This window comes from Lontra canadensis, unplaced genomic scaffold, assembly GCF_010015895.1.
Source record: "Lontra canadensis isolate GAN:19392208 unplaced genomic scaffold, GSC_riverotter_1.0 scaffold133, whole genome shotgun sequence".
Lineage (NCBI taxonomy): Eukaryota > Metazoa > Chordata > Mammalia > Carnivora > Mustelidae > Lontra > Lontra canadensis.
The window spans coordinates 962522-977330 of NW_022631127.1; the positions used below are offsets into that span (position 1 = coordinate 962522).

Consider the following 14809-nt stretch of genomic DNA (forward strand, 5'->3'; position numbering starts at 1 on the left):
TCAGCATTTTTTAAAAATATGCAAATTATTTTTTTAAATTTCTTTTCAGCATAACAGTATTCATTGTTTTTGCACCACACCCAGTGCTAAGGGAGACAAAGGGAAATTCACCCAGAGGACTGTGGGAAGGGTTGCCTTCAAGTTGCAAACGTGTATTGTGTCCTGAATAGGGACATTGTTAGGGGCCCTCGCCCCTCACCCCTCGCCCCCTGTGGCTGGGCAGTGGGCTCTGAAGGGCTGGTGGGTCTGAGGAACCCCAGAGAAGTGGCCAGGGATCAAAGGAGCGGACAAGTCCATGCTGAGGCTGAAAGGGTGCGAAACGTGGGGACAGAGTGGCCTCGCTTGGAGGGAACCTGCTGGCCCCTCCGGCCCGGGAGCGTCCCAAAGGAGGAGCTGGGCTCCAGCTCTACAGGGAGAATGGAACAAGTCCACGGGGCTGGTTCCTAAGCGCAGACGGCCTGTGCTTAGGGCACCAGCAAAGCAGGAGCCCCACAAAGGGTTCTGATAGGATACACATTGTATGAGAATGGAGCAAGTAGTGCTCATCAGGGAAGAAGCCAGAACTTGTGGGACCTCACACCACTTCAAGTGCTGTTTTCATTCTCAATTGCATTAAGGGAGAAGGGACGGCTGGCCCACGTGCACACACCTAGAGACAAGGCCCACCGAGGTGACATTGCTGAGGGTGATCGGAGGTTTGAACCTGTCTCCAGAATTGAGGCAGCTCTCCCTGTCCGTTCTTTCTCCAAGAGCCCATTCTCCAAGAGCCATGAAGGCTGCTGGACCGAGCAGGGAGGGAGTGGGAACCGGGGTAAAGGGAGCTGGGGGCCCAGGCAGACCCTGCTGTAAGTCACGCTGCCTTTCCCAGGCCTTCTTTTCCGCCATTTAAAAGCCCATTAGTTATTCGTGGTCTAAAATCCAAAGATGGGAAGTGCGAACCCGGCCCCGTGGCCCCCAGCTGGGCCCAGCTTTATTCAAGTGGCCCCCAAGTGTTTCCAGGACTTTCTTCACTAGCCCGGAAATGCCTAGGGCATTCATCCCGTAACTGGGGTTTCTCTGTCAGAGGATTGCTCATTTTTGGTGACCTGTGGCCAGGTTGTCCTCAGAACCTGCCCCTGCGCCCCCCATTTCCTCCACCCCTGCCCCGTGCCCCCACCTGGGGCCTGTTGCTGCGAGCCAGTGCCACCCAGGGGTGCACTGGGACCTCGGGGTTCATTTTTCTTCCTTTTCATGTTCTGTAACCCCCAGCTTGTGTGTTTGTGCTCTCCCCGGGCCCCCCCATCTCAGGGGCTGCCAGGACTCCTCGGGGCCTCCCCCCTCAACACCCTGCCAAACCCCTGTCCCCTACAGTGGGCTGTGGTCCAGCAGTCTGCCTTCTGCCAGCTTTTCTACCTTCCTATCCCATTCTTCATCCCTGTCAGAGGCCTCAGCCGCCTGCCTGTCTGCCTGGCTGCCCTCGGGTCTGCGTCTTGGGGCCCTTGGGGCTTAGAAGTGGGGTCTCTGGCTAGCCCTCCAGCCCATGTGCGGCACAGACAGGGCCTGGCAGAGGCGCTCAGAACTTGGATGAGGGTTTGTGGGTTCGAAGGAGGGAAGGAGCCCTGGAAAAGCTGGAAAAAGGCTTCTCCAGGCCCCGTCCCTGCAGAGTTGTCGCCACCCAGGCTCACCCTTGGATGGGCACTGAGGAGAGATGCTCAGAGGAGCTGGACCCCTAGCGTTAGGGAGGCAAGGCCAGGGTGAGAGGAGGGTAGCTCTCCACCGGAAGACTTCAGGGGAATTCCTTTCCTTGGGGACAGTCCTGGACCCCACCCCCACCGCCCCAGGGCCAGCTTACAGGCTCCAAGGCGGGGAGCTGGCCTGGCTGGGGCTTGGGGACCCCGCAGCCTCGCCTCTGCGCCACCCCCACCCCCCCCACCAGAGAAGTGCTGGCTCTGAAGGGGGCCTGCCCGGCAGGGCTTGGTTTCCTGAGGTGGGAGATGCCTGAACCACCTCCCAGCCTCAGACCTGTAGTAGAGCTTGACCTCTCTTCCCCTGAAGTCTCTGTCCGAGGCCCGAGGAGCTGGCATGGGGTCGAAAAACCATTCTGGGAGGGGACCCCAGACAGCCAGGACAAAACCTGATCCACAAAACCCCTTCCTAGGTCTTCCTACGCCGTTAGCCTTGGAGGCCTGCTTCAGCCGCCGCTGCAGTGCGATCTGTTGGCTGAGGTGCAGGCAAGGGGATCTTGGCTTTATCTCCCTTTCTTAGAAGCAGTCTCAGTCTGTGGACCAACTTTCTTCCTGGGGAAGAACCAAAAGCCCTAACGGGTGGCAGAGCAGCCTGTGCCCCCCGCCCCCGGCTCAACAGATGAAGCCCGGGCACCATGCTTGCCAGGAATCGAACATTCTGGGCAGTTGGGGGGTGGGGGGTGGTGTATTTCTACCTCCACTGTCCAGATGAGGAAACTGAGGCTTCAGAGAGGTTCGGTAATGTCCCTAATGATATCGGGCCAGGAAAAGATGGCAAAGCATTTGCTGTTTACCCCATTGCCCGCCCCCACCACCGACACTTTCTCATACTTGGCTTTATACCACTGATCACTTTCTGAGATTATCCTGTCTCGTGCCTGTTGTCCCCGCTAGAGCAGGGACCCTTTCTAACTCACTGCTGCATAGGGCCTGGCACATAGTAGTCCCTCAATAAATATTTGTTGAATGAATGAGATGGGATTCAAACCCAGATCTGGCTGGGAGGTTTGTGTTTCCTGTCACGCAGAGTTGTGAACTACACGGGTCACAACTCAAAAGTTGTGCACTGAGCCTGCTAAGCCACCTGGCAGAGTGGGCAGGGACCCCACAGTGTTGTGACCCCTTTGAAAACCCTAGTGGAATCTTTGATCACCTACTGTGATCTTTGCAAGGCTCACAGAATTTTATTTCATACTCATTTGCTTGTCTCATTTGGGGATCCTGAAACTGGTCAGGAACGAGTTAACAAATGCCCTGGAAGTTCCCTCATGAGATGAGGCACAGCCTCAACCTAGACTCTGCTCCCTAACTGCCATTATCTGAGGGGGGACGGCAAAGAGTGGGGACGTTATGGCTGCACTGGGTAGCAGGTAGCAAAGACGGGCCACTTTGGACAGCCACCTACCACCTGGCTCTGGCATGTCCTCCTCCTCCCCCAAGCTCAATCCAGTCCTTTTTCCACTTAGAGGCAGCCACAGGAGCTTTAAAAAGGCCAACTAGAGCTTCTTGTTGTCCAGCTTGGACCCTCCAGCAGCCCCCTGCCAGGCCCTGCAGCCCTCAGGCCCTGCTGACCTCTTCGACTTTATCCCCCGGCGCTCTTGCCCTCTCTGCTGGGCACAGCTGTGGCACCAGGCATCCTGCTGCCTGGCCCCCTTTCCTGGCAGCCCCCCCCATCTGCACTAGCTCCCTCAATCCTGTCATCCTGATTCCTTTTCTCATAAGTTTCCTCTAGTTCTGTGAGCTTTTACTTGCTTGTTTCCTATCTGTCCCCTTGCCTCCAAGACCTTGTCTGTCTTGTGTAGCATCAAATGATGAGAATCTAGAAATGAATCCAACTCCTGGGCCTAGTCAGGTTCCAAAATGTATCTGGGGAGGAGAAAAAAAGCCCAACCAAAGCAATGCCTAATCTAGAGCCTGACATAAATAGCTCTCAGAAAATGTGTTCCCTTTCTTTTACTCCACTCTCTTCAGGTAATCTTTCTTGAAAGATGTGGCCTTTGAGGAATGCTTTGGGACCATCAAGGGATTGAATGGGAGGATTCTTAGCCCTGTCTTGTAGTCCCATCTGCCCTGCAGTACCCGCCCCCTCCCAACCTCATTTTACATGAAGAAGCTGAGGTCCAGAGAAGATGCAGGACCCACTCGGGCCGTTTGGATTATACTCCAAGTCTGATTCCCAGTCCAGTGCTCTTGCCCCACCTGACCCCCTTGTCTGTCCAGTTGAGAAAGCCTCAAAGTGGGTCTCCCTGTTGCTAGATCTTCACAGAGGCCAGGTTTTCCGCAAGCCCCCATCAGATCCTGCCCACCCCTGCTGAAACAGGGCAGCTTCCCATCACACTTAGAATAAAATCCAAATGTCTCCCCACAGCCGGTGTGTGGTCTGCGCCCTGCTGGTCTCACTCCTGTTCCTACCCCAGCTCCCCTTAGCTGCTGGCCTCTCTGTCCACACCTCAGCCAGCCCAGCCACAGGCCAGGGCAGTGCCTTTGTGCTGCTCTTACCTCTCTTGAGACTTTCACAGCCTTTGTCCCTTTGTGCCAACCAAATTAATGTCCTCCGGGAAGCCCTCCCTAAACACCCCATCTGAAGTAGGGTTACCCCCCCACTCTTGCATCTTTCACAAATCATTTTTCCATGTTTTCCTTCATAGCACTTAACATTACTTGAGAATTTTTGGATTGATCGACCTAGTTTCCCTGCCCCACCCTAAGGTCAGCCGGTCTAACGTGTCTTCAAATCCTCTGTACCTGGCACACAACAGATGCTCAATAAACATTTGTTTGAATAAGTGAAATAAAAAGGGCCCTCCTGGGGTACAGAGATTTAGCCCGGTCAAATCTCTTGGGGCAGAAAATGCCCCAAGTGTTAAACTAGGTGTCTGGAGAGCCTGGAGGTGGCGTTGAAGGCTAAGACGGCCTCTTCCCGCCCAACCCCAGCCCTCTTGACTGGCAGGGTTGCGAGAGGAGTTGGTTCCCCGAGCGAGCATCTGCAAGGGCCGCGACGGCTGGCAGTGGTGTGTGCGGTGCATCCCGGCTCCCCGCGCCCGGGCCGGGGCGTGTGGGCGGGACGGGCACGCCAGCCGGGGCCCGAGGGACGCCTTGAGGTCTGGAGCGTGGGAAGGACCCCAACGCCAGGGTTAAAAACCACCCGTGGGGATGTGGCGACGACCAAGGCCACGGTCAGGGCTGGCTCCCGCGCTCCCGGCCCTACTCTACGGGGGAAGATGAGAGGTGACTGACCCTTTGCGTGTTGAGCGGCCTCAGTCAGGGCCTCTCCAGAGCGGGAGTGGAGTGGCATCCCCCGCCCCCCAGCCCCTCCGTTTCACGGGGGTCCCGGGCACTCTGCCCACGCGCTGCCGCGGGGCCCTGCGTTTGCTTGCGGCCGCCCTTCCCTCCCTTCCCGGGCCGCCCCCGCCGCCCCCGCCGCCCCCGCCGCCCCCGCCGCTCCCGCCGCCCCCGCCGCTCCCACCGCTGCTAGAGGTCAGACCCGCGCAGCGGCGGCGGCGAAGATGCAGCCCCCGCACTGCGTTCTGGGCGGCCGTTAGGCGTTGGGCCCGCGCCCCGCCCCTGACGTCACCGCCGCGGCGGCCCGGCCCCGCCCTCGTCTCCATGGAGACCAGCAAGCTTCCCGGCGCGCTCCTGCCACCGGCGGTAGCGTGGCTGCTCCCGCCTACTCCTCGCGCTGCTGTGGACGCCGTGAGCCAGGGACTCCCAGACCCTTATTAACATGCAGACTCTCAGACGCCCTTCTCTGAAGAGTCAGGCAGTAGGTTCAGGGAGGGTCATGGGAATCCCTCCTTTATCAGGGTGATTCTTTTGCTCGATGAGGATCGTCAGCCTTGGGAATGGAATTAACCGAAGCCTAGGGAGTTTAGACCCTTGGGTATTGCTACTAGCAATCCAGGGCCTGCATTAGAACCTCGCTGCAGCGCGGTGCTCCTGAAACGTAGCTGATGTTTCCCTGGGGTGCAGTCGAAGCCAGACTCCAGGAGTTTGCAGTCCTGGGCACAGATCACCCAGATAACTTGCCCCGCCCCTCCCCCATGGGGCTGCAGTGGAGGTTCTGAAAGGGTGTTGTGTAAAGGGCCTATCTCCCCTCTGCTCCCCCAGGAAAGCCCCGGCAAAGACACCGCTTTGGGGACTGCCAATGCGCAACGAATCTTAGCCAGGCTATCACAGAAGCTCTGCAAAGCTGACACTGTCTTTGATCTTGAACTGGGAGGCTGAGAGAATATTCGAGCACCCACTGGTCTCTCCCACTTCAGGCTAGGCCACATCTAAACCTGCCCAGACAAACGGCTGGTCTGGGAACACCCCCAGAATAGATTTTTAGCAGTCTAGAGTCCCAGCAGAGGAACCCATGGGTTAAAAATATACATACTGGGTGGGGCAGGCTGACCTGAAAGGTGACTTCTAGGGTGACATGGTGAAATGAAAGCTGGTGTACACTTGACTTAATGCAGCGCCAGCTAGCAAAGCTAGCCTCCAGAATGACCTTTTAGCTGATCCCCCTTGACCACAGGCTGAAGGCACCATTCCTGATGCTGTCTTCAAGGCCTGTGCAATAAGGCGGCGTCTCCACCTTTAGAATCTGTGTGGCCAGCCGCAGTGGTTATAATGAACGCTGGGGACCAGTGCTTCCCAGACTTGCCTGATCATAAAATCACCGGAGACATAATCACACATAGAACACCACACTCCGTGGGTCTCAGTACCTGGCTCACACCCAGCTGTGAGATGCCCAGACTAAGCTCAAAAAAGCTGCAGCTAATTCAGAAAGGGCCCATGCCCCTTTCTGGCTGGCTTATGTGCTACTTATAACAACCTGCCTTTGTCAGTAACCCAGCATCCTACTTGGGCACACCAGTGATCAGGGACCACATTGTTCTGGGGAGTCTGTGCCTCCTTCCTATCCAGGCAAGGCTTCCCGAAGGGCTGGGATAGTCACAGTTTCCTCCGTGACCATATTCATGTGCATACAATAAGGGCATGTGAAGAACAGCTGTGTGGGCTTCAGGCCTTGATTAAGAAAGGAAAAGGGGTTTTTCTTTTCCTACATAGAAATGCACAAAGCAGGAATAGAAACAAACCTCTGTGCCCACTAATACCAGTTTCTTGCCAACCTGTCATCTTAGAGGGCCAGCAATGCTGGACTACAGTGACTCCCGGCTCCTTTCCTAGTTCAGAGGCTTTTGGCTCAAGGTTCCACCCGGAAGTATGGTTCTCAACTACACACTCAGATCACCTGGTACACTTTTAAAAAAATACCAGTGCCTTCTCTCGGACCAATTGAATCCGAAGCGCTGAAGGTAGGGCCCTGGCATGACGATGTTTTCAAGTTCTAGCTCTCAGGACAAGTCTAAGCATCACCGAGGGAGAGAATGACTATTTGGGGACATGTGTAAATATTGTCTTGGCAGCTCAAGGTCTGGAACCCAAGAGAAGGAGATGAACTCCAGGGGCAGCCAGTGGTCGAAGGGGCAGGTTTCTGTGCAGCCCAGCTTCTGGAATGGCTGTGGGAGCCACTCCCAAGAGTAGAGAGCAATCTGAAGCTGGGATAAAAGGGAAGCATGGGGGCGGGGAATCTCACTTCCCTGGACCACTTCACAGGGGAGAGAAGAGTGTCCCAAAGGCCTTCTCTCTCTCTCTCTCTCTCTTTTTTTTTTTTTTTTTTGGATTTTTTAATTTTTATTTTTATTTGACAGAGACACAGCAAGAGAGGGAACACAAGCAGGGGGAGTGGGAGAGGGAGAAGCAGGCTTCCCACGGAGCAGAGAGCCCCATGTGGGGCTTGATCATGACCTGAGCTGAAGGCAGACGCTTAACAACTGAGCCACCCAGGCGCCCCCAAAGGGCTTCTCTTTTCCCTTCTTATACCTCCTTCCAGGAGCAAACCTGGCAGGTGTGGCCCACAGGCTCTCTTAAAGCATCATGGCCAAAGAAATCATCCCTCCTCACTCCTCCCCAACACGGCAAAATGCTTACCCTCTCTTCATACAAGGGAGTTGCAAGCAGAAGGCTACAAGAACTCAGAATTCGAAAGCTGCCAACCTGGTCTGAGAGCTGAGTTTACATCCCTTTGTCTCGCATGCCCTGTGACTTTCCAGTACTCTCAGCCGGCCTCCGCTGCAGTGGGGAGCGAGGGCTGATACCAAAGAGGTGGCCTTTGTGGGGAGACGTGGGGTTTCTGTGAGGCTAAGCCCTATTTCCAGGTTTGTGGACTTTAGGTACTAATTGCCTTTGACCTTTTCACATTAACCGGTGTCCTTTTTTAAATAAAATACACATAACATAAAATTTATCATTTTAATCATTCTTAGTGTACAGTTCAGTTCATCAAGTATATTCACAATATTGTGCAAACGTCATCACTATTTCCAGAGTGTTTCCATCGCCCTAAATAGAAACTGTACCAACTGCACCAACCAACCAAATATTAACTCTCTATTCCCCCTGCTCCCAACTTTTCTTTCTTTCTTTCCTCTTTCCGTCCTCCCTCCCTCCTCCTCCTTCCCCCCCTTCCTCCCATCTCCTTTCCTCCCTCCCTCTTCCTTCCTTCGTTCCTTCCTTCCTTCTTCCTTCCCTCCCTCTCTCCCTCCCTTCCCTTCCCTTCCTTCTTTCCTTTCTTTTCTTTCTCTTGACAGCTTGAGCGTGCAAGTGGGGATGGGGTTGGGGGCAGGGAGAAAGCTCCACGCCCAGTGTGAAGCCTGATGTGGGGCTCTCTCATGACCCTGTGATTGGGACTCCAGCTGAAATCAAGGGTCAGATGCTTAACCAACCGGGCCACCCAGGTGCCCCAGGAGTCCTTGCTTTTAGATGATCTTGACTAATACAAATGTTTCTCAAAGAGACCATTGTAATTCTAGGTTGCTAGATTTCATCATGTTTGGAAATATCCATAGATTCTGTCACACTTACCTATTTAAATTTAAAAGATTCAATTTCTTTTAGCTAAGCCTTTTTGGGTCCTTAGAGCCTGAGGGATGTGTCATGGAGTTGGGCATTGTGTGGGGGTTTATAGTGTACCTTGTTGTGCAGAAATTTTCTTGAGGTTGGCAGGAGACCCAGTGTCCATCTATTCTGTTCCATGACCAATAACATATCCTAACATGGGAAGCTTTGGGTTAGGTGGTGAGCATTCTAACAACTTTTATTTTTATTTTTTAAGATTTATGTATTTGACAGAGAGATCACAAGCAGGCAGAGAGGCAGGCAGAGAGGGGGAAGCCGGCTCCCCGCTGATCAGAGAGCCCGATGTGGGACTCGATCCTAGGACCCCAAGACCATGACCTGAGCCGAAGGCAGAGGCTTTAACCCACTGAGGCACCCAGGTGCCCCTCTAACAACTTTTAAATGTTCAAGCTGTGCCCACCAATTTTGTGGCTGCTTCTGAGGTTCCCCTTAGCCATAGTCTTTATTTACAAAAAAAAAAAAAAAAAGAAAAAAAAGGAAAAAAAAAAAGACAAACATGCAAGTTAATATTTCAACAGTAACCAAGGGATGTCATGGCTTCCTGGCCAAGAGAAGGCCCTTGTGTGTATCACAACCAGCTTCCACCACGGGAACTCGCACTGGAGAAAGGAATCAGCAGACTGAATTCAGTCTGTATCAGCAGACCTCAACAGATGGGGACTTTGGACTGCAGGCTCCACCTGAATGAAGAACTATACACTGTCACTAACCGTTCCCATGTGGCTCTTGGGACAGAATCCCGGGCTGGGGTTTTCCACTCATTAAACAAGAACTGTGGTCTGAAATAAACGCCAGGGTGTTGGGCTCTGGGCAGAATTGTGTGACAGCCCAAGCTCACCTGCCCTGAACTACCCCTGCCCCCAACTTCTACTTTCAGCTTTTCTTTTTTCTTCTTTCTTTCTCTTTCTTCCTTTCTTTCTTTCTTTTTCTTTCTTTTCTTTCTTTCTTTCTTTCTTTCTTTCTTTCTTTCTTTCTTTCTTTTCTTTCTTTCTTTCTTCTTCTTTCTTTCTTTCTTTTTCTTTTTCTTTCTTTCTTTCTTTCTTCTTTCTTTCTTTCTCTTTCTTCCTTCCTTCCTTCCTTCTTCTTTCTTCTCTCTCTCTCTTTCCTTTCTTTCTTTAAAATTTATTTGACAGACAGAAATCACAAGTAGGCAGAAAGGCAGGCACAGAGAGAGGGGGAGGCAGGCTCCCCGCCGAGCAAAGAGCCCAATGCGGGTCTGGATCCCAGGACCCCAGGATCATGACCTGAGTTGAAGGCAGAGTTTTTAACCCACTGAGCCACCCAGGTGCCCCTCAGCTTCTTTTATTTAGCATAATGTTTTCAAGTTTCAAGGAGCACCCATGTCATGGCGTGATTCAGAACTTTATTCCTTTTTATGCCTGAATAGTAGTCCATTATACATTCCACAGAATACTACTCAGCCATGAAAAGGAGTAGAAGTATCTCATTTTGTTTATTCATTCATCCGCTGAGGGCACTTGGATTGTTACCAGTCTTTGACTCTTGTGAATAATGCTGCTGGGAGTATGATGTAGGAGTGTCTCTCTCAGAGTCCCAGCTTTCAATTATTTGGGGTCTGCATCTAGTAGTGGAATTGCTGGGTCATATGGTAATTCTCCATTTATCTTTCAACCACGTTAAGTCTTTGAACAATGGCTAAGTATTTTCCACAGCAGCTGCACCATTTTACATTCCCTCCAGCATGCACAAGCGTTTCAGCTTCTCCACATCACTGTGGGCCCTTATTTTTTATTTTGTGTAATAGCTATACTTGTGGATGTGTGGTGCTTTGGATTTGCACTCCCCAAGTGACTAATGACATTGAACTTCTCTCTCATGTGCTTATTGGCCATCTGTTTATTTTTGGAGAAATGTCATTCAGACATTTTTGAATTGCATTTTTTTAAAGATTTTATTCATTTATTTGACAAAGAGAAATCACAAGTAGGCAGAGAGGCAGGCAAAGAGAGGGGGAAGCAGGCTCCCCAGTGAGCGGAGAGCCCAATGCGGGGCTTGATCCCAGGACCTTGAGATCATGACCTGAGCAGAAGGCAGAGGCTTAACCCACTGAGCCACCCCTGCAGGCACCCCAGAATTGCATTGTTTTGTTATTGAGCCATCCAGCATCCTAAGATTTTGATAAAGACCGCATTGAATCTGTATGGTTTTGGGTAAAGTACTGTCGCCTTAATATTAAGGCTTCCAATCCATGAAGATGGGATGTCTTCCCATTTATTTAGGCCTTTAATTTCTATCAGCAATGTTCTATACTTTTCAGTGTATAATTCTTTTACCTACCTGGTTAAGTTTATTTTTAATATTTCTTACTGGGGTGCCTGGGTGGCTCAGTCAGGTAAGCCACTGCCTTCGGCTCAGGTCATGATCCCAGAGTCCTGGGACTGAGCCCCATTTTGGGCTCCCTGCTCAGCCAGAAGCCTGCTTCTCCCTTTCCCCCTGCCATTCCCTCTGCTTGTGATCGCTCTGTGTCAAATAAATAATAAAATCCTTTTTTTGAGGAAGTCTTTTACTTCTTTTTCTTGCCTAATTATTCTACATAGAACCTCCAGTACTATGTTGAATAAAGTGAGCATCCTTGTTTTGTTCCTAATTTTAGGGAAAAAGCTTTAAGGCTTTCACCACTGAGTATGATGTTTGCTGTTGGGTTTTTTGTATATGGCCCTTGTTATGTAAAAATAAGTTTCCATCAAGGCTAGTTTATTCAGTGTTCTTATCATGAAATGGTATGGTGTTGAACTTTTTTTTTTTGAGCCATGTTTGACATGTTGTATCAATTTCAGGTGTACAAGATAACGTTTGGTATTTGTATATACTGCAAAATGATCACAGTAAATCTAGTTAACATCCATTGACACAATTATAAATTTTTTTCTTGTGTTGGGGGAGCGGGGAGGAAGGGCAGAGGGAGAGGGACAAGCAGACTCCCTGCTGAGCAGGGAGCCCCATAGGGTGCTCGATCCCAGGACCCTGGAATCATGACCTGAGTCGAAGGCAGACGTTCAACCAACCGAGTGACCCAGGTGCCCTGTGATGAAAACTTTTAAGATTTACTCTTTTGCAAACTTCAAATGTGTAATACAGTATTAGCCACAGTCACCATGCTGTCCATCAGTTACATCACAGGCTTCTAACTGGAAGAACATACCTTTGACCACCTTCACTCATTTCACCCACTGTCTGCCTCTGCCAACCACCAATCTGTTCAGTTTTAGGTTTGTTTTGTTGTTGTTTTGTTTTTAAGATTCAACATGTAAGTGAGATCATATGATATTGTCTTCTTCTGACTTATACTTAGCACAATGCCTTCAAGGTCTACCTACGCTGTCATGAATGACAAAATTTCCCTTTTTGCAGCTGTGTGCACGCACACACACACACACACGGACCACATCCTATCCATTTATCCATCGATGGACACTTAGGTTGCTTCCATGTCTGGACGATCATAAATGCTGCTGCAGTGAACGTTGGGGTGCATGTCTTTTGACCTTGTATTTTCATTTCCTTTGGATAAATACCCAGAAGTGGGACTGCTAGATCGTGTGGCAGTTCTGTTTTTTAATTTTTTGAGGAACCTCCCCACTGTTCTCCCTAGTTCTCCCAAGGGTTCCTGTTTCTCCACATCCTCACCAACACTTGTTATTTCTCAGCTTTTTGGTTTTAGCCATTCTGACTGGTGGTATCTCACTGTGGTTTTGATTTGCATTTCCCTGATGATGAGTGATGGTGAGCACCTTTTCACATAGCTAATAGTCATCTAACTTTGGAAAAAGTCTATTCAGCTCCTCTGCCCATTTTTAATTTTTTTTGCTATTGAGTTATATACGAACTCTCTCTCTCTATATATGTATCTATATAGGATATTAATCCATTGTCAGATGTATAATGTATAAATATTTTTTCCATTATTTCTTCAATTCTTGAATATTTCTCAAATGCTTTTTCCACATCGATTGATTCAAATGTGATCAACTGATCAAATTCTAGGATTTCATCGGAGAGAGGGAACACAAGCAGGGGGAGCAGCAGGCAGAACAGGCAGAGAGAGAAGCAGGCTCCCCAATGAGTGGGAAGCTCAAGGCAGGACTTGATCCCAGGACCTCGGGATCATGACCTGAGCTGAAGGCAGTCAACTTAACCGATGAGCCACCCAGGCGTCCCTAAGGGATACTATTTAAACAAATCTGTATTAGTGCAACAATTCATTCCCATTCTTCTCAAAAGTAACTTGTTAGTGCAAACTGAGATGAATGGAAACAGCAACACGTTTGTCTCCATTTATAATACACTTTTTAAAAATATTTGAGAGAGCAAGCGTAAGAGCACACACGTAGCAGGGAGAGAGCAGCAGAGGGAGAGGGAGAAGCAGGCTCCCTGCTGAGCAGGGAGGCCGACTCAGGGATCTATCCCAGGATCTGGAGATCCCCATCTAAGGCGAAACCAAGCGCTGGACACTCAGCAGTCAGCTGAGCCACCCAGGCACCCCTTAGCCATCGGCTCTTACTGTCGTGGTTATCTCAGCGTCAGGATGGTTATCAGTTTTAGACGGATGGTTGTCATCAGAGGTCAAGGTCCACTTCCATGTCAGATTTAAGGTTAGGACCAGAGATTATGATCGTGGAAAAGGGAGTTTGGTTTGTAGAAGTGAGGGTCACACATGTCCATAAACCAGAGATCTAGGCCATGAGGTACTAGCCATGGTGGAACTGTAATTGTGAGCTTCTGTTTTTGTTTAAAGATTTATTTGAGAGCAACAGCGAGCGAGAGAGAAAGAGACAGAGAGAGAGAGAGAGGGAGGGAGGGACAGAGGAAGAGAATGTCCAAGCTGACTTCTGCCAAGCGCACAGCCTGATGTAGGGCTTGATCTCACGAACCATGAGATCATGACATGAGCTGAAATCAAGTAGGGCGCTTTACCAACTGAGCCACCCAGGCACCCCAGTTGGGAGCTTCTAAAAATGCTACTGGTAACACACAAATGGGAGCCAAGAGCAGGCATGAGGAAAGGAACCCACTGAGGAACCGGAGAAGTGGAAATGTAGAAAAGTGGAGTGAAGTAGAATGCAAGAGCTTAGTCATGGGGCATCTCTAGAAGCAATACCTACGCCATACCTCTGACTGAAGCACTACTAGTCTATAAATTTGGTTCTAGGTGGCATACATTCAGTGCCAGCTGTAATACTGGGATGCAGGGCGCCCTATTGCCAACCCCTCCTCTTCTGTGAGAAATCAGAAATCCAGAACTATGGTATCTAAGTGTCAGCAACTATAAAACAGAAGAGCACGAAGGCTAAGTTAGCGTTCATACGCAGTTCACAATTAGTCTCCATTCAGAGTCCCCACATCCCATCACTGTGATCAAAAAACCAAAACCAAAAACTAGGGAAAGGCACTGCAGGGCTGGATGTGGCACGGCCTTTCTGCCTCAAAGACACCCCATGCGCCCAGTTACGGAGGGCTCTTCGGCTTGATAAAGCACTGGCCGGGATTAGCTAACATGGTCTCTACTGAGCCAAGGGTCCAGAAGAAGGAAAAAAGACAGGGCAAAGGCAGATGATCTTTGTTCTTGTTACATTTTATTGGCATCACGTTCATCTCTTTACAGAAGAACTTGGCCCACACCCTAGAATGTAGACCTTTGGAAAAAGGGGAAGTGCTCCATTAAGCAAGCTACAATGCAGGGGCAGATCCTAGGGAGGGGGCAGAACTGCCAGGGTTCCATACCAAAGAAACAGGTTAATTAATAGTGGGCAATACTGGGAGGTGGTGGGGAAAAGGAGAAAAAGGTTTGCTAACCTAAGGATACCACAACCCTGAAAGGAGTGCCTTCTAGAACAAAGGTAAAATCACTAGGACAGATCTGTTAGGATTTTCCTTTTCCTCTTATCAGTAGGATGCTGACCTAATAGGGGAGTTTCCAAGTATGGAGCAGTGTGGGGGGGGCGGGCACACAGGGGGAGGAAAAAATGAGAATTTTAATTTCTGAAACAACGGCCATTTATCCATTGCACACACCACTGTATTATGCAAATCAACCTTTTGGAAAATTTAGACACAGAAGGGAACTAGACAGTTTTCCCCCTGGAGAGATGAAAAGC

General features: G+C 50.3%; 2 long non-coding RNA genes across 2 annotated transcripts; both read left to right on the forward strand.

The window, feature by feature from the left end:
• The first annotated feature begins 166 nt into the window (after positions 1-166).
• LOC116858188 lies at positions 167-14146 on the forward strand. Its single transcript, XR_004380878.1, has 3 exons — positions 167-177; positions 2730-2733; positions 14035-14146. It is a non-coding gene; the product is annotated as an uncharacterized LOC116858188 (long non-coding RNA).
• On the forward strand, positions 5470-7823 carry LOC116858187. The gene is made up of 3 exons (XR_004380876.1): positions 5470-5487; positions 6859-7030; positions 7609-7823. It is a non-coding gene; the product is annotated as an uncharacterized LOC116858187 (long non-coding RNA).
• Positions 14147-14809: the final 663 nt, after the last annotated feature.